Consider the following 19,294-nt stretch of genomic DNA (forward strand, 5'->3'; position numbering starts at 1 on the left):
GGGAGGGGGGGGGGGGGAGGGGGAGAGATGGTGATGAGGGGTCTAGAGTGAGGGGTCTCGGGCGAGGGAAGTGCTCTCCGCTCTCCCGGAGGCCGGGTTAAGCCATCAGCACAAGGCACTCAGGTTTAATTGTCAGAAATGCAGCAGAGAGAAATGAATGTGACTCTGCCCGAGCTGGCACAGCCCCTCCGGCATCACCCGCCTGGGGTCCCCCACCGGCCTCCCTCCCTGCACCTCCAGCTGTTCTCCCTGCTCCCAGGAACAAACAGCTGCCAAAGTGGCAGGGTGGGGAGGAGGGTGGAGGGAGGAGATGGGGCGGGCTGTTGGGGAAGAAGACAAGACAATCAGAAATCTATTAGAGAGGAGGCCGCCCTGGGTGGGAGGAAGCTCTAAGGTGCCTGCTCTTTTCCAGATGAGAGCCCAGACCTATGGCTTCTTGTCCCCTTCGCCTGGCCTGGCCCCAGCACCTATCACCTGGACTGGTACAATAGCCAACTTGCTCGTCCCCCTGCTTCTGCACTGCCCACCCCACTCCATCCTCTGTGGCACCAGAAGACCGTATGAGAAAGGAGGTCTCATCATGTCTCCCCTCTGCCCAAAACTCCCCAGGGCTCCTACTTCACTCCCAGTGCAGGCCACGTCCCCGGCACGATGGCACACGAGCTGTTCCTTCCTCCAACCCACTGCCCCCGCCCACTCTCTCCTGGCTGTTTCTTGAATACTTCAGACATGCTCCCAGCTCAGGACTCTGCCTCAGATGCTCTCCTGCCTGGTGCTCTCTCCCCCGGGTGCCAGCTTGACCAGGTCATTTCTCTTAGAGGTCTTCACAGACTCACCTGTCATGGGCTGCATGGTGGCCCCCAAAAGATGTGTCCACGACCTAACCCTTGGAACCTGTGAATGTGACCTTATTCGGGAAAAGGGGTTTTGCAGACATAAATAAGGATCTTGAAAGAAGATCCTTCTGAATTACCCAGGTGGGCCCCTAAATCCAATGATGAGTGTCCTGCTAAGAGAAGGAGAAGACAAACAGAGACCGCCCTGTGAAAACTGAGCAGAAAGCTGAGCCCACAAGCCAAGGAAGGCCAGCAGCCACCCGAAGCCGGAAGAGGCCCAGAAGGATTCTTCCCTGGAGCCCCCGGTGGGAGCACAGCCCTTGGAATCTGACTTCTGGCCTGAGGCACTGAGAGAATAAATGTTTTGTGCAGGCCCCTAGTTTGTGGCTCTGTTACAGCAGCACCAGGGTTGCTAATAATCCTCCAGCTTTATCCGGCAGCGCACCGCCGGCCCCTCGCCTTACCACAAGCTGGTTCCCATGGCACCTGTACATTTAGACAATGCCACAGTTTAGCAACACGTTACTTTTATCATTTCTTGCCTAGAACTCAAGCTCCTGACCCAGAGCTGCTCGAGACCCTCACCTGCGGCCATGGCGGGGGGTGTGGTGGAAGGTGTCCATTTGGTCCTGGCTGGGACCCCTTTTTCCGATACACCGGGCGCACTGAGTCACCAGAGGGACGTGAGGTGGGCAAGGGCTCCAGAGCCCAAAACAGGCAGACAGCGTTCCCTTCGCCTCGGTTCCGGTCAGAAGGTTGCCAGTCATCTCACCTGAGTCGTGAGATAGATGATAGCTTCAAGGACCTCGTCCTTTGCCTTTGGGTCCTCAGCCTTTGCCGTAGGGTGATTTCAGAGGCCTGGCAAGGCTCTGCTCCAAGGAAGAGTTCAGACATTTCCTTGGCAGGTAAATTCTCAGCAATTTCTCTCTCCTTTTCAAGCCTGGCACGGCAGCCTGGCCACCCCCTGAACCAACATCTTCCTGAGCCCGTAGGAGGACGCTGGGGGCTGCCAGCCCTGCCATGTGGCCTGACCCTCCCTGTCCAGTGTGAATGCTGCTGCGCATCCCTCACCATCTCAGACTCCAACTGCGTGCTCGTGCCGTGTTCCCGAAAGGATGACCTTCCACCTTCCCTTTGGTTTGGCCTTTCCAGAAAGACTCAGAAAAAGAAACCACTCAACCAAAGTAGCCAAGGAAAAATGAAAAAGTCCGCAGTTCTGCTCTTGGAAAGTGGTGTATTAGTGTCCTGGGGCTGACGTAACAATTCCCACACCGGGGGCGTGACCAACAGACAGTCATCCTCTCGCAGCACTGGAGGCCGGGAGTCTGAAATCAGGGTGTGCGGGGGGGCCATACTCCCTCCGAAGGCGCTCGGGGAGGGTCCGTTCCAGACCTCTCTCCCAGCTTCTGGTGTTGCCAGCAGCCCTGGGCATTCTTTGGCCTGTAGATGTCACCCAGAGCCTGTTCCTGGGTGCCTGGGCCTGTGATCCCAGGATCCCAGGCAGGAGGCTGTCTCGGGAGGGAAATGGAGCATCTTGCCTCTGGCGAGAAGAAAGAGGAGGTGAGAGCCCAGTGGGAAATAACTCTTCTTGAGGCCTGTGAGGGCCCCTGTCTAAGAACATGACTGGCTCCCGAAGGCCTGGAGTACATAGAGGGGGTTCCTTGGCAGTTTGGTGGGGCCCATCAAGATGAGGATGACATTCAGAGAATTGCAGATAGGTAAGCGATGCTGGGGTCTCCTTGCGCCTACTAATTTTTCACTCTCACATGCGTCTGACGGTCCCAGATAAGGTGAGCCGTGTGCAAACCTGGAACAGCACTTTGTGCTTTAAACCCCACGTTGTCATGGCCTGGTGGGGACGTCTTAAGTGTTTGGGGTACAGAATGAAGCAGACAGATTTCCATTGCCCCAGTCATAGGTCCTTGTAGCTGCCGCTCTTGCTGTTTATTCTCGGGGTCCAGCCTTGCCAGCTGTTTGGAGTTCCTTACATTCTCATCTGCCTCACAGCCTTTGCACATGCTGTTCCCACTTTCTGTAATGCCGTTCCTAGCAGACCCCAGCTCTTCCTTCTGATTGTTTTCTGGCCCGTTTTCTGGGCCCACTTTGTTTGGATTTGGTCGTATGACTTCTCGATTCTATGTGTCACTCTGCTGAGCTGGGCTGCACCAAGGCAGGGACTAGATTTTCTTCAGCTCAGCAGCCTGTCCTCAGTGCCTGGAACATGTATGTAGGAGGTGCTCAATAAAGACTCTGCATACATTTTCTGTTTTATGTGTTTCCCAACTCTTTAGCCCAAACTGAAACCATGAGAGACCTCCTACCATGTGCTGCCTGCTCGTGAGCCGTGGCGTCCTGGCCAGGGACCGACTTCCACCCTGGGCAGGCCGTTCCCCAAGTGGGTGCCTCCGCACGCTCCACCTTCTGTCCTCATGCATGCCTCTGGCCTCCTGGGCCCTTGGAGTCACTTGCTGGGCACAGAATAGGCTTCAAGGGTTTTTGGTTTTTCAGCAGTTTTGTTGAGATGTAGTTCACGTGTCGTACAATTCAACCTTTTCAAGTGTACAAATAGTTTTTAGTATGTTTAGATAGATAATTGTACAACTTTCACCACTGTCTCATTCCAGAACATTTCATCACCCCGAAAAGAAGCCCCATACCCATTGGCTGTCACTCCTCATCCTCCTCCACCCCAGCCCCTGGCAACCACGAATCTGCTTTCTGTCTCTTACGAATACACCTATTTTGGACGTTTCATAAATGGAATGATACAATTTATGGCCATTTCTGACTGGCTTCTTTACTGAACATAATTGTTTCAAGGTTCATCTATTTATAGTGTGTGTCAGGACTTCACTCCTTTTAATGGCTGAGTAATATTCCGGCATGTGGGTAGACTGCATTTTGTTTATCCATTTATTCGTCAATGGACATTTGGGTGGTTTCATGTTTGGGCTATTGTGAATAGTGTTGTGTGAGCATGACCAAGGTTTTGTGTGGATATGTGTTTTCGATTCTCTGGGCCTCCAAGTTTTTAACTCACTGCCTATCCCCACTTGATGGACTTCCTGTTGACCCTGGGGGACGCTGAGTGCAGTTATAGGGGAGCAGCTTTGGGTATCTATCGTCATGGTCGAATGAACATTTCTCATGTCACCGTGTGCCCGAGGCTGGCCCGGGCCCTTTCACAGAGGCCTCAGCAGCTGGGATGGGGCTTTTTCCATGCCCAGTATGCAGCGGGGAGACTGAGGCTCAGGTCCCCTCATTTTTGGTTGCAACGTCAAGCTTCCTGGTGCTTGCTCTCCAGCCTCTGTGTCCGAATTAGAGGGCCTGAAGCTCAGAGGGCCGCAGGGTGCTTAGGATGGTGCAGCGGAAATGGTGTAGCGATGGGCGCCTCTTCTCTGGTGTCTGTCTGCTGTGTTGCTGGCCCTCTCTGAGCACTGTGGAAATCTCTGTACTCTCACAGCACCCTAATGAAGTGGGCGTTGATGCTGTTCCATATGACAGATCACGAAACCGAGGCACAGAAAGGCCAAGTTACCCGCCATGGTCATTGGCCATAAGAATCAGGGCAGCCTGGTTTCAGAGTCTACTGCCTGAACCCAATGTTATGCTGCATAGGCAAGAGGCAGATGTTTAGATGGGGATGGAGGGAAATTAGGGGCCCCACGGGGTAAGGCAAGACTTGTTCTTCTAGAGCCTTCTGTATCTCAGCTTCTTACTGAAGCAAGTCTGTGACCTCCATAAGCCTCTGTCCCCACCCTCCCTTACCTGCTCATAGGTCCATGGGGAGACTTACTGCTGCCCCCTCTTATTCCTGAGCCTACCTTCTTGGGCTTTGCCACTCCTCGGAAACCCAGCAGCCCCCCCTCCAATCACCAGCTACCCCAAGAAGATCAGCGGCCCGTTGGCCTGTTCCTGCTCTGCATGCGGTATCCGATTGCCCTCCCAAGAGACAGAGCAGGGACCATTCACCAAGGGGTGTCATTTTCATAGCAGGTGTGGCAGCTAGTGGGGGCAGCCAAGCCTCCTCGGGAAGAGTGGGGGCCAGATTGGATGGCCGGCACCATCGGAGGTCCCAGGGTCCCCCAGTGTGATTTTTCTGTTTGACACCCCAGCGCCCCCTCCCTGAGGTTTCAGCTTGAGGCCCAGAGCCCTCCCCGCCTCCCTCCGCTCCTGAAATAATAATCGCCCCGAGCAGCTGGGTTCCGCGCTGAGCCAGCGCTGGCGGGTCCCCCAGGGAGCAGCGTGCACAGAAACCACAGGTCTCTGTCACCACCCCCCGCTTCCCGGGACAGCGTGTTCTGCCTTCACTCAGATTTCAGTTTTATTTTTTAGTTTGCCCTTGCTCCCTCCCTGGGCCGTGTAGCCTCCTCCCTCCAGTTTTGGTGTTTGCCTTTACTATTCCACCGATTCCAGCCAGTCCTGACACCGGCTCTGCCTGACACAGCCAGACCTCCCTGAGGTTGGAGCCAGACTTCCCAGATTCGAGTCCAGGCTCTACCCCTGGCCAGCTGTGCAGCCTCAGCACATAGCTCAGCCGCTCTGTGCCTCAGTTTCCTTATCTGTAAAATGGAGATAAATGGTACCTCCTTTTTCGAAAGATGAGCAAAGATAAACCACGTTAAGTGCTTAGCGCCGTGCCTGGCTCGCGGTTGGTGGTTTTTGAACCGTGTGCATCAGGCTCGGTGAACCTGGCGGGGGGCGCAGAGGGCTGTGATGCAGGAGAGGGATTTTGAGAGGCGTGTAGTTTTTCAGATGGATGAGAAAGGTATAAAAGGACATCCCAGGTGAAAGGAACCCCGATCGAGAAATGGAAGTTAGTCTTCTGTAGATGGACTCCTCCTCCTTCCTAGTGGGGAATGAATCGAGATGTTTTAGCTGAGCTAAAATCCTCCGTCCTTTACATGGGCCAGGGCTTGGATAATCAATCACTGTTTGCTGGGAGTGCTTGGTGCGGTCAGTTTCCAGGAGCTGAGATGAGCTGGTGCAGACAGGGCCTGGCAATCTCTTTTTACCTGACACCACCAATTCTGCTGCTAGAGCAAGTCATGCGTTGTATAGGACAAGCACTCTGGCACTTTGGGAGATGTGGGTAGAAGCCAGGAAGAAGTACAGTAAGGATGGCCCTGTGCCACACGCGTCCTTTTGCCTGACTTCTTATTCTCACAGCAGCTGGAATGAAGAGACGCTTCTGTTTTTACCCACATTTTACAGATGAGGAAACTGAGTCCCAGAGTCATTACTTGCAACCTCTTGAGGTGAACAGGTGGGAAGTGACAGAGCTGGAGTGTAACCCAGCCCTACTCCCCTGCTCACAGCCTCAGCCACCATGCTTAGTGACCTCTACAGGACATGTTGGCCCTTTGGGTGATATCTGGAGACCCGGCCCCTTACTGTGCCCCTTGGAAGCCGGTGACCTGGCCTGAGTCATCTCACCTCTGAGTTTCACATCCTCACCTGTAAAACAGACAACCCTCCAGTTATCATGTTCAGTTGGGGGTACAGATGGTTGCAAAAGACCTTTGTAAGCTAAGTGCCCTCCTCCTGCTGGCTGTCGTCGTTACCTGGAGAAGAGCAGATGTATGAGATGTGATGGCCCCTTACTGTGCCCCTTGGAGGCCGGTGACCTGGCCTGAGTCATCTCACCTCTGGGTTTCACATCCTCACTTGTAAAACAGACAATCCTCCAGTTATCATGTTGGGGGCACAGATGGTTGCAAAAGACCTTTGTAAACTAAGTACCCTCCTCCTGCTGGCTGTCATCGTTACCTGGAGAAGAGCAGATGTATGAGATGTGAGTGGTCCAGTGCCAGAACCCACCAGAATCTGCCAGAACATTCCAGAACCATCTATCATCTGCGTTTAATCCGGGGTGGTGCTTAGTCCTGCCAGGTGAGAGCACAAGAGTACACGCAGGCGCCTTCTGGAGAAGAGGACAGACTCTGAGCTGGGCCTGGCACGGTAATGAGTGGGTGCATGTCCAGAAACGCTGGTGCCCAGCTCAGAGAGGAGGAACCAGGGCCAGGCAGCCTGGGTTCAAATCCCCACCCCAGCACTTACCTCATGTGTGACCTTGAGTGAGTCACTCAAGCATTCTGTGCCTTAGTTTCCCCCCTATAAAATGTGGATAAGAATGGTTTTTACCTGTGGGGTTGATATGAAAACAGTGCACTACGTGGATGGCAAGCATCTTTTCAAGGTCAGACCGTTCTAAACGCTGTATAGTGGTGGCTGTTGTTACTGCCTAGGTGGGTAATGGGAGAGCAAAAATTGGAGTGTGCATGTGGAGGGGAGTGTCTGGAGTTAACCCCCCTTTCTGAGACCTTTAACCCTTGCTCTGTGCCTCAGTTTCCCCATCTGTACATTGGCTGTGAGGGCTAGAAACTGGTTGTGAGGGCTAGAAGAACCCTTTTGGTGCCTGCGGGTCCATTCCAGGCCTGGCGCCTAGTAGGTGCCCTGTGAACAGTACTTTCTGTGCCCTTTCTCTTCCACCAGCCACTGCCCAAGCCCGGGCTGCTGTCCCCACCCACTTGGCAGGCCCTGTGGGATCGAGTGTCCCAGAGGCGGTGGGCTGAGACCAGTGAGCCTCACAGCTGCACACCTGAGAACCTGCTGGCAAAGTGTTTGCTTAATTAATTGACTTTGTGAGTGGGAGCCTGTCCCTGCGTAAATCTACCAGCAGGCTCTGGTGCTCGCCGCCGGATGCAGCAAATGCAAGACTAGACTTTAAATAAGGGTGCGGTTATTGTTTGAATAATTGAAGAACATCGGGGAGACAGCAGGCCTCGGTACAGCGTCCTCCCCTTCTGTGGCCAGCTGGCTTCCGGGCCCATCCCTGTGGGCACAGACTCTCTGCTTCTGGCAGCCCCTTGGCCCACGGATGGGGGAGGCTTTCAGACCTGTGTGCTGGTTGAAACCCCCCAGTAATCTTTAGGAGAGGGGTAGACAGAGTGCCCCACATTTCAGATTGGGAAACCGAGGCTGGGGCAGTTCAGAGGCAGACCATGGGCCTGGAATCCGGCCATCTGGGCTTGGTGAAGCTGGTTCCGTTTTCTTTCCTGTGAGGAGAAGAGGTGGTCCCACTTCCGAAGACCCTCAGGGATTGTGATGTTTCACCTACAGAGGCCTGTGGATCTGCAGTAGGTACGGTTTCATGGGGCACAGGAGACCCTTCTGTGTCCTATGGGAACATTACCTTGAGTGAAACCCAACTGTAGTGTCCCCATTCCTCCGATCTTACTGACCCCGCAGTGAGAGTGGCCATCCGGGGCCTGGGCCCGTGCACCTCTCCAGCTTTTGCTTATTCTCTTCGAACAAGGGAGCAGGTGCCGGGCTCAGAAATCTGGGAGGATTTGGGATGGGGTGCCGCATTTTCATTTCCGCTGGTGATGACAGCTTCCTTCTGGTTGTAAATTGTTTTTTTTTAAAAAGTTAGTTGACATAAATTATCCCTCCAGAAACAAAAACAACTGGTTGATTGGAAGGAGTACTAAGTAAATAATATGAGAGTGCAGATATGGTAAAAATCACAAAGCGGCCCTCAAGCGACAGAAGCCGGGGAACGGCTATAATTCAGATGACAATGGCTGACATGGCTGCTTGCGGGGACCAGGCCTGTTGGAGATGGCTTCGTGCGCGTCATTCACCTTCCTCATAGCCCTCGGAGGGGGCTGCTACTTCCTCCAGGTTCACAGATGGGGAGATGGAGACACGGAGAGGCTAATAACCTCCCCACTGTCACACAGCAGAGCTGGGACTGGGACCCAGGCAGCCCGGAACCCCCAACCCCTTCTTTTCTCTGTAGCCGGCTCTTCTGCTGTCCGTTGTCTCTCCTTCCAGCTCATGGTCTTTGCTCTGCCATGACAGCATGATGGAGGTGCCATCTACCTGGTGCCTGCCCCTGGGGTCTAGGGTACCCACAGCCGCCCTGGGCACAGCTGCACCTGAGTTGAGCCTGAGGCATCTACCTGTTTAGTCCGCATTCAGCTTTGATTCCTCAGCACCTGTCCTTGGCCTTGGGCCAGGTCACCCACTGTCCAGATGGTATGGTAGGGCTACTTTTGCCGCCACCGACAAAGGCAGGATTCATAGCTGTCGGAAAACTATCGGGAACATTCCGGGTCGAATTCATGCCACCACACTTCCCCAGACAAGTGGAGAGACAGCCTGAGCCCAGAGACAGGCACTTCAAGGCCACTCGCTCAAGGTTTCCTGTGCCCTGAAGGCATCCGTTCCAGCCCCTGCCTCTTCCCAGATCGTAGCATAGGCCCAGAGGGGGAAGGCAGTTTGCCTGCAGTCACACAGCAGGGTGCAGCCAAGTCCCAGATCCAGCCTCTGCACAGCCAGTTCTCCAATCAGGAGGAAGCAGGATTCTGTCCTCTCTTTCCCCGTGCTTTCACCCCTGCCTGCCTTTCATTTTTCGGAGCAGGGAAGGAGGGAGTGGGGCGCAGCCCTGCGGAGTGCCATGCCTGCCTGCTGTCCCTGGGAGGGCATCCTTCATCCTGCAGCCCCGTACCAGCAGCACCGCATTAAGGACAGATGGATTACAGCTAATGAGCCTGCTTGCACCATTAACACTCGAGAGCCTTCCCGGGATTAAAGCCCCACGCAGCCCGCCGGGCCGGCTTGTCACTCTCGAGGTGGCGCCGAGGCGGCTGGCTGTGCATCAGTGCGCCTAATTGTTCCTGTAATTGGGAGCCTGATGCCATCCTCCCTGGGGATGGCAGGCTGGCAGGAGCTGCCCTCCATGCCTTACCCCTGCCCTGCTTCTCCTGCCCACCTGACCCCTGCCCAGCCCATCCCAGGGGCCAGGGGTCCTAGGAGCTTCTGCTTGCGTCCCCTCCTGCCCCTCAAACACCTGTCGGAAAGGAGAACAGCCCCTTTGCCCAGCACCCACCGTGGGCCTGGACCGGGACGGGGGTGGACTGTCTCACCTTGACAGAGCCTTTGTTCTCATGCTGAAGCCCACTAGGGAGGTGTCGTGGCCCCATTTTACAGATGGGGAAATAACAGAGCAGTGGGCGGTTGGGGGCGGGGGGCGCTGCCTGAGCTTGAGCAGCACCCTGCCGGGGTTCACCAACACCTGGACCCACGGTGCAGCCTCCCTCTCTCACACGCGCTCCCCCTTTCTCCCATTTCCACACACGTGTCCTCGCATACTCACAATACGAAAACTCTTCATAATACACAGGGCTTTTACACACCCATGCACACTGGCACATTCTCACACTCATGCATTCACCGTCACTCTCACCCATACTGTCTTACACACATGCCTCCTCATACATGCACCTTACACACACCCACTCATACTCATGCTCACTCATATCGCTACTCTCACATTCACACACTCAGCCAACACACACATTTTCACAGTTCACACCTACACTGTCTCACACGTGTATACTCGGAAACATGTACGTACACGTACTCCCACATGCTCATGCGTGCCCTCACCCGCACGAGTCTGCTCTCTCGCCTCACACACACTCATGCACGAGAGTCCTGGGAAGCCCCCCAAGGGCAAAATTCACCCCCCATTTGCCTCAGTGTCCGTGTCGTGCAGTCACAGTTGCCCTCGAATGCTGGTGGCTCAATTCAGGAGGATGACATTTCTCCCGTCGTAGAATCTCACAATTCCGAACCGACCTGTCTTCCCTCTGTGAGAAACCTTCTGTGGCTCCCTGTGGCCAGCTGGCATTGGTGTGGAGCGCCTCCTCGGTATTTTCAGGGCGCTCCTCACCCACCTATTCAGCCTCATCTTCCCCTCCTGCCCCCATACTCGAACCCCTCTCTGGAGCCCCTCCTGGAGCCCCTCCTGGACCTGTCTCCACACTACACAAGGCCCAACTGTCCCCTCCACCAGGAGCACTATGTCTCCCATGTCCAGGTGATGCCCTCTCTCCATATCACCTCCTTCGGGAGCCTCTTCTTCACCACCCCTTCTAACTGGGGGTGCATCCTAGGTTCCCTACTTGAGAGGGAGCTCTCGTGCTCCCCTCCCTGCCATCTTTGCTCCTGGCTACCCAGTGAGCATTTGTTGGAATGAGTTTAGATGTTGCTAGATGTAGGCTGCACAGAATTAAAGCTAAACTAGAATTTTTTACTAGTTCCTCACATGGTTGCTTTGTGCTTAGTCTACCTCGATGGAGAGGCAGAGACCTCAGTTCCACTTAGCGTAGGTGCCCCAGGGACCCAAGGCTGTCCGCCTGGTGCTGAATATGCCCCCAGGGGATTCCGACTCAGGGATCCGTGAACTTCCCCTGGAGGAACAGGGTCACAAACCCCAGAAGGTTCTAGCTGCTGCCCGGCCCCAGAGGACAGGCCCGCCGTCCACTTGGGAAGGGACAGAAATCAGAGAGAGCATTGCAAGTTGTCACATCCTACTTGAACTTGGCCGTTAAGAGTTCATTCGCATCGCCACCTCCACCACCCCGGGAAGGTTCTGTGTTAACTCAGATATAATTTTCAACCCAGGAAGGCTGAGTTTACCTTGCCTGCTAAGCTTTCCCTTCCTGCTGTTTCCTGGAGAGCTGAGGCCCACATGGATGCAGATACATGTTTTAAGTACTGTCTCTGCAGACTTGAGTTCTGGGGACTGTCAAATTTGTCCCAGCTGTGGCGGGTCGTGTCTGAGATGCCTGACAGTCCTTGTACTGTCTGTATTTGTAGCCTGGACAAGTTGATTTAATAAACACTGAGGGCTCGCTGGGAGCCAAGAAAACAGAAACTCATTTAAATTTCACAGCAACCACATGATGCCTTCCATCCTTATGCCTGTGTGACAGACTGGAAACTGAGGCACAGAGCAGCTAGGCGATTTGCCCAGGTCACAGCTAGGAATGGCAGGCCAGGATGTGAACACAGGCGGTCTGGCCCCAAGTCTTCGTGAGAACCCCTAGCCATGTGGCCTTGAATAGAACAGCAACAGAGGCTGGGCCCTCAGACGCCAGGGCCATGTCCTTCAGAGAGGAGGCAGGTGTGACATGATAAGGAATATATATTTGATCTCTGCCGCTGGTTCCTGACACAAAACTCTTAAAACCCTCGTAATTTCCTGGGTGATACGCATACCCTCGTTCTAATGAGGCGACGCTGGGCGGGCTCCTAGATGGCTTCAGGATGGGGGCCTATCGCCAGAAAGACCCAGCCATGATTAGAAGCTCAGAACTTTTGGCACCACATCCCTGTCCTCCCGAGTGAGGAGACTGAGACAGTGATCGACTGTGCCTACGCCGTGAATTCCTCGATAAAGATCCCTAAACTGTGGACACCTGAGAGCGTCCGGGTTGGCTCATGTGTGAAGGTGAAGTGCGAGGAAGATGGGACGTCTAGAGCGGGTCGGGAAGCTCAGCGCCCCCATACCTCACCCTTGGCATCTCTTCCATACGGCTGTTCCTGAATCGTAGTCTTTATAATATGCCAGTAAATCTGAGCGAAGTGTTTTCCTGAGTTCTGTGAGCCTTTCTAGCAGATTATTGAACCTGCAGAGGGGATTATGGGAACCCCTGATTTATAGCTAGTTGGCCAGAAGTACAGAGACTTGGGATTGGCATCTGAAGCGGGGCAGTCTCTTGGGACTGAGCCCTTGACCTGTGGGGTCTAGGCCAGCTCCAGGCAGTTAGTGTCAGAGATTCCAGGTGAGTTGGTTGTTATAGAAACCCCCACACAAGTGGTGTCAGAAGTGTAGTGAGGAGAGAAACAAGTTGCCTTAGGCGTCAGGAAGAATCCCAAGGCTGTGCTTTCTGGCTTCACAAAGGGCTGCTCAGGCCACGGTGACTCATCGCTGATGTCCCTCTGTATCACACAGCACTCCTTAGGGCTGTCTGAGCAGCGTCAGCAGCAATGAGGGGTCAAGAGACAGCAGCAGCCCTGGCCATAGAGACTTTTAGCAAGAGCAGGCAAGGGGAGCCTGGGAGAATGGCCTTAAATCATTCAGGGAGCCAGTACCCAGCTTCACAGTGACCTTGCAGGTGGCTGCCCTGCCATCTGCAGCCAGGAAAGAGGCAGTAGAAGAACAGAGAAATTGAGTGGGCTTCTGCAGGGGCTTCTGCCCTCCCGGAGGACACAGGCCCCACCCACCTCATTGCCTTAATCATCTTTCCAGCTATTGTTTCCAAAATATCCTCCTCCTCTTACAACCTTTTCCCCACTTAATTCAGATTGTCTGTCCCCCTCCAGTTATTAAGCCCCTACTGTGTGCTTACATGTGTGTTCAGAGTATGGAGGGAGGAAAAAACCTGACCCCTGGTCTCTGTCACTCATTTCTTCATGCAGCTGACAGCTATCATGTTTTACAGGGCTCTGGGCACATGTTAAAGCTTTATAGTAGAGAGAGAATTCTGGCTTATTTTGACAGCACATCCAGAATACCTGCTCCCTGCCAGTATTAGACTGACTAGTTTGGTTACAAAATGCTCACAGCCAAATAGGGAAGGCCAGATGAACAAGCGACTCAAGTTCAGGGTGGAAAATGCCACAAGAGCTGGAAACACAAGATGATGTAGGACCAGGCTTCCTTTAGGCCATGAAGTTAGAGTGGGGTTTTGCAGGGTGCCTAGACGTTGCTGAGGTAGAGAACGGAGGACGGAGCGTCTGAGACTGTGGAGGAGGGCCTTGCGGGGCCTCTGGGAGAAGTTGGAGTGGACCGGAGAATTAGGCAAGGGCAAGAATTAGGCAAGAGTGGGGAGAGGTGGTGGGCAACCTCTCAGAGCTGAGACGGGGGCTGTACCCTGGGGAATGTATACCGTTTGGTCAGTGATGGTGGAAAGGTCAGTCAAGAGAAGACTCCTGACTCAGAAAGCCCCCCAGGGGTCAAATTTGGTGTAAAAGGAAATCAACAGTCCTGTATACTTTGATTTTTTTTTTAAATAATTAGGTTGGGTGGTTTTTTTTTCGCAATAATTGTTTTACCCGTGAAAATGAAAAATGAGCCTAGAGTGGCCATCCAGTAGAATTTTCTGCAATGGTGAAAAGTGTTCTATATCTGTACCATCCCATGTGGTAGCCACCAGCTACACGTGGCTCGTGCGACTGAGGAATGCAATTTTAAATTTTATTTAATTTTAATTAGTTTAACTTTGAATTTAAATCACCTCCTGCGGCTAGCGGCTACTGTACCAGGCAGCACAGCTCTGGAATGGAAACGAAACTCCCTCCCTGCCCCGTGCTGCTCCTCCCCTGTCTAGGGGTTTTGAGCAGGACTGATAGAATCGTGCTGAACAAGAAACCCTGCCCTGAGGATGCCTGAGGTCCTTTTCCCCTACTCGCCTCGCTTGTCTGCAGGCTCTGTGGGCCTAACCCAGCCACGGGAGGAGCCTGCCAGGGCGCCGGGTGGCTCATAGCTGGAGCGCCCATCCTACTTCTGCAGGTGCTCGGAACAGGCCGCAGAAGCCCCTGGGAAGAGACAGGGGTGACAGATCACTTCTCCAAGGAGCAGAGACTGTGCAGCCCATGGACCCAGGCCTGAGCCCAGCGCCCTGCCACAAGTCTTGCCTTTCTGGTTCAGTTCCTGAATGCTCCACGCCTCCTTTAGAAGAAGATGGGCCCTTCACAGGTGGCTCAGACGCCATCTGTACTAGGGTGAATAAATTCTCCCCAAAATTCACAACTACCCAGAATCTTAGAAGGTGATCTTATTTGGAAATAAGGTCTTTGAAGATGTAATCAAGTTAAGATAAGGTCATGCGGGAGTAGGGTGGGCCCTACATCCAACGACTGGGGTTCTTGTAAGAAGAAGAGAGACAGCCAGACAAGGGGAGAATTCATGTTAAGATGGAGGCAGAGATTAGAATGATGCGGCCACAGCCAAGGATGCCTGGAGCCACCAGGAGCTGGAAGAGGCAGGAAGGATCCTTCCCCAGAGCCTCCAGAGGGAGCACAGCCCTGCTGGCACCTCGATTTCAGACTTTTGGCTTCCAGAATACGAAAGAATGAATTTCTATTGTTTGAAGCCCCTGGTCTGTGGCCCCAGACAGCATACAGAGGGCGTGGTGGCACTGACCTGTCCTTGGCCTGTTGGATGTTGCCTGATGTCCCCTGTGCTGGGCATCGGGCTGTGCCCCTAGCTCTGTCTTGAGCGCTCCCATGGGCTGGGGCTTCCAGGTACAGCGTCCTGGAAATCGCGGCAGCCATTAGGTGTTCACTTAGGGTAGCAAGGCTCTGATGGAAGAATTGGATGGCCTGGGACCCAGGAGACCCGGAGTCTCCTCCACCTGTGACTAGTCTGTTTGAGACTCCGTTTACCAACTCACATCCCTTTGCCTCAGTTTCCTCATCTGAGAAAAGTGGCCACAGGGTACGGCAGATAAGGTCTGCAGAAGCATCCATTCTAGCACCGTCCTTAGAGGCCTAGATTTTGAGCTTGACCTTTCAGGCTCAGGACTAGTCCCCTGAGGTGTCCAGAGGTGGGCATAATGGACAAGAGGCTGTCGCCATGGAGACGCCAGTCTGCGCCCAGGCATGCCTACCTCACGTACCAGCTCTTGTTGCCATCTCAAGGGTGCCAGGCCAGCCTGGCTGCCACAGAGGGGCACCCTGAGTGGAGGTGAACACATGACCAGCAGATGTTGTGGCCGCCCCGACTTTGGGTGGGAGCGTATTGCTGACACCCCAGCTCTAGCTCAAAGCACTGTATCCATCAATATAAGAGGAGGCTCTGTGCAGTAATAGCGTGGGGCCTGCCGGGCAATTGATTTAAATCATTTTATAGAGAACCTATGTAAAATAAAAAGCCTTTAATCACATTTGTATCCATTTCCAGGCTCAGTAAATCAATTTGAATTGAGCTGGGTGCCACGGTTACAGCTGATTAGCGTGTGTATATGTGGTCAAATTAATGCTGGCCAAGTCTGCTGGATGGGGCACAGCCATTAGCTCCTGCCTGAGCCTGCCCATGCTCTCTTGGGGTGCGGTGGCCACACACTGGACCCCAACCACAGGGCAGGCTTCTTTCCTCCTCCTTCCAGCCGCCTGGATACCCCCAGCCCTGCTCCAGGTGTTCCCTGTGGGTGCCAGGAGGAGGGGGTGCAGCTGGGTTCCACATGCCCCCATCATCCCAGGGGCAGAATTCGTGCAGCTGGAAAGAGCTTTTTTAGCCACTTCTGCTGCAGCTTCCCCGCTCCCTCGCTGCTGGCAGCCTTGGGTGGACTGCCCTGGCTGTGTACACATGGACAGTGGGTGTCGATTGAGGCCTCCTCTGTGTGAGACCCTGGGGCCAGGAGAAGGGGCCCAGGATCGATTTTCTCCTTATCCACTATTCCTGAAGAACTGAGGACCCCCGGACACATGCAGATAGCAATCTGTGCCTTCAGGGACAGACAATAAACCAGTATAGCAACAGAAGAGGTGGGGTGTTGGCAGATGCAGGTGCTCTGGGGAGAAGTAGGGTGGGGCTGGGTTGCAATTTTGGAAGAGGGTTGGGGAGGTGGCATTTGATCGACAGTTTGCAGGAGGCCAGGGAGTGAGCCCAGAAGCAGCTGTCTGTGGGAGGATGCTCGGGCAGAGGGAATGGCGGGAGCAGAGGCTGGAAGGGGAGGGGGCCAATGTGGCAACGCGGAGCAGGTGAGGGCACAGGCTGGGCCGGGTCGCAGACGTGGTGAGGAGCCAGACGGGCGTCCATGAAAGGTTTGAGCAGGGCCAGTCATGACCCCTCTGGGTGTCGTATGAAGGAAGGAAGCAGGGGGACCTAGTGAGAGAGTTGAGAAAAAGGCAGCGTGGGATCTCCTCCTCTAGGACTGTGTCCGGGCCAGAGAATCCGAGGGTGCGGGAGGCACATCGGACCTGGCTGCACGCAGCCCAGACAGTGTCTGTTACTTGGGGGATGCAGCCCCTGACTGTGTCTGACAGCTCAGTGGTGCTGTGGTTTGTGGCCCATGTGGACAAGAGGTGCCATCTGTCACCCTGCCCACGTCCCCACCTGAGTCTCGGGGACTGCTTGCTGAACGCCACTGAGGTACTGGGGAGCTGACCCCGGGCAGACAGTCAGGCCTGCAGAACTAGCTACCACTGGCCACTCAGCACCACGCCCACCCCTCAGAGGCCACTGGGGCCAGATGGGCACAGGGACTCCAGGACCCTGATGGCAAGTATGTGTGATCCATAATTAAACTCAGCCTGACTCTTCAACAACCTTGTGGCTCCCTGGGAGCCGCCCAGACAGGCCTGGGGGTGGGGGGTTCCCCTCGACCCTGTCTCCAGCACCTCACGCGCTGAACCTAGTAGGTTCCTCCCATTCACGTCCTGCCTCTCAGAGCCGTCCTCCCCCTACCTTACCTCACTGAGCTTCCCAGGAATTCCCTCAACGGGGACAGCGTCAGTGATGCGCACATGGTGCTTAGGAAGTGCCATCCCTGTTCCTAGGGCCTCACCTCTGTTAACTCATAACATTCACGACAACTGCACAAGGCAGGTACTTTGATATCCCTATTTTATAGACGGGGCCGAGAAAGGTTTAGCAACTTGCCTGAGGTTGCACAGCTCAGAAGTGTCAGAGCTGGATTCGAACCCAGGTAATTTCCTGATGTCAGACCCTTAACTCTCTGCCAGGCCACCTCACAGAGAGAGAGCTCATTCAGGCATTTTCCTGTCTGGAGGACTCTGTCCCTGAAGAATTATGACCCGTGACCTCACAGTACCTTTCCAGAGGTTGCCTAGCTTGGTGCTGGGCCCAGATCATGCATGTTCATCCTATAAGTGTTTGTTGAACACCTGCCATGTGTTAGGCTATGTGCATGGAGCTGGGGACAAAGCAAGGATCGAGGTAGATGCCTACCCTGGAAGAGCTTATGTGGTTATGTTGTCTGTGTGTGTGTGTGTGTGTGTGTGTGTGGCGCCTACCCTGGAGGAGCTTATGTTGTCTGTGTGTGTGTGTGTGTGTGCGTGTGCGTGTGTGCGTGTGTGCGTGTGCGTGTGCGTGTGTGTGTGCGTGTGTGTGTGACAATAAACACTGATAAGAGGTGCTTGATCCAGTAGTGATATGCATTAAGAAGAAAAATATAGCCGGGGCGAGAGATAGGGGCTAATGTCGGTGGGCTGGGCAGGGGAGGCCTGTGTGGAAGTGGCTTTGAGCAGAGGCCTGAAACAAGTGAGCCTGTGATATCTGGGAGAGTGCTCCGCTGAGCTGTGGCAGCATGGGAAAAAGCCCTGAGGCAGGCCCCAACCTCGGCACATTCCCAGCAAACCGGGTTTGAGTTTTAGACTCTGCTGGATTTATACGGCTGCCATAGCGAATTACCCCAAACTGTGTGTCTTAGAACAGCACCAGTGCACTCTCTGTGTTCTGGTGGCCATTCGTGATCCTTGGTGTTTCTTGGCTTGCATCGCTCCAGTCTCTGCTTCTGTCACGTGGCTGTCTTCTTTTAAGGACACCAGGCATATTGGATTAAGGGCCTACCATAATCCAGCGTGACCTTATCTTAACTGATTACATCTGCAAAGACCATATTTCCAAATAAAATCACATTCTGAGGTTCTGGGTGGACATAAATTTGCGGGGGCGGGGGGCACTCTTTACCCCACTACAGACTCAGATTGCTGGAAGGGGCTTTAGGGCTCACCAAGCAAGACCCTCTCATCCGATGATTAGGGAACAGCCCTGGTGGGTGAGGGGCCTCAGTGGCATCCTCACACAGGAGGATGTGGCAGGCCCAACCCCCGCCCTCACCTGTATAGGCTGTCTGCATCACTCTGCCTGAAAACAGGGGTCGACAGTACAATGGTAACTGCCTGACTAGCCAGCAGAACCTCGGCCTGGCCTGGCTCAGCCTGGCTCAGCCTGGCTCAGAAGTTTCTAGGTCAGGCCAGCAGCCTTCCTTCAGGCTGTGATCACTCTGGACTCCTCGCGCTGCATTATTTAGAATATGGGCGTTCTGGTGTTCTGTGACCCTCCTGCGGGGAGGAGAGAAAGGGACAGGAAGACCCAGGATGGTGATGGCTTATTCCCCAAAAGTGGCTGAGCCATCATCAGGCTAATTAGAGAGACCCTCTCGCACGTGTTCTGAGGCAGAGGGGCACCGTGGGCCGAGGAGAGAGCTCTGGAGCTAGAGTCCAGATCCCTGTCCTAGTCCTGGCCATGTGACCCTTGGCAAGTTGCTCAAATGCTCAGGGCTTCTGGAACCTTTGCTCTTGGATAACTGGTAAAAGACAGCCTTGTCTCACTGGGTTTTGAGACTCAAATGCAAACATGTTTTGAAATCTTTAAATTGGTGATAGGGTGTTAAGACCTAATCAAGATCTCTGGAAGGCTGGGGGAGGGGAGGCTGAATTTTTGACACAGTAGGGGAAGTTTGTCCTGCTGGAAAGGATCCAGGAGCCCAGAGACCTGGGGTAATTCGTCCAAGGTCCCCGAGTCTCAGATTCCTCATTTGTCAAGAGCCACAGACAGTCCCCGCTTCAGAGCGTCATTGGGCGGCCCCAGTGAATCGATCGTTCTGGAGGCCAGAGCTGGATTTCCCATGCAG

The 19,294-nt window shown here is 54.2% G+C and overlaps 1 protein-coding gene and 1 long non-coding RNA gene across 6 annotated transcripts in view; both read left to right on the forward strand.

Annotated features, from left to right (window-relative positions):
• The window catches only part of LOC112474581, a 13,327-nt gene extending 11,051 nt beyond the window's left edge, over positions 1–2,276 (forward strand). The window contains exons 3-4 of one of the 2 annotated variants that reach the window (XR_003044423.1): positions 413–482; positions 978–2,276. This is a non-coding gene — a long non-coding RNA (uncharacterized LOC112474581). Of the gene's footprint in view, positions 1–412 lie in introns of both variants that reach the window. The other variant, XR_003044422.1, reaches the window with a different exon arrangement.
• The window catches only part of GSE1 (Gse1 coiled-coil protein), a 416,570-nt gene that overhangs the window by 236,225 nt on the left and 161,051 nt on the right, over positions 1–19,294 (forward strand). The gene's annotated exons all lie outside the window — the stretch shown is intronic.

Source organism: Pteropus alecto, unplaced genomic scaffold (genome assembly GCF_000325575.1).
Source record: "Pteropus alecto unplaced genomic scaffold, ASM32557v1 scaffold7, whole genome shotgun sequence".
NCBI lineage: Eukaryota > Metazoa > Chordata > Mammalia > Chiroptera > Pteropodidae > Pteropus > Pteropus alecto.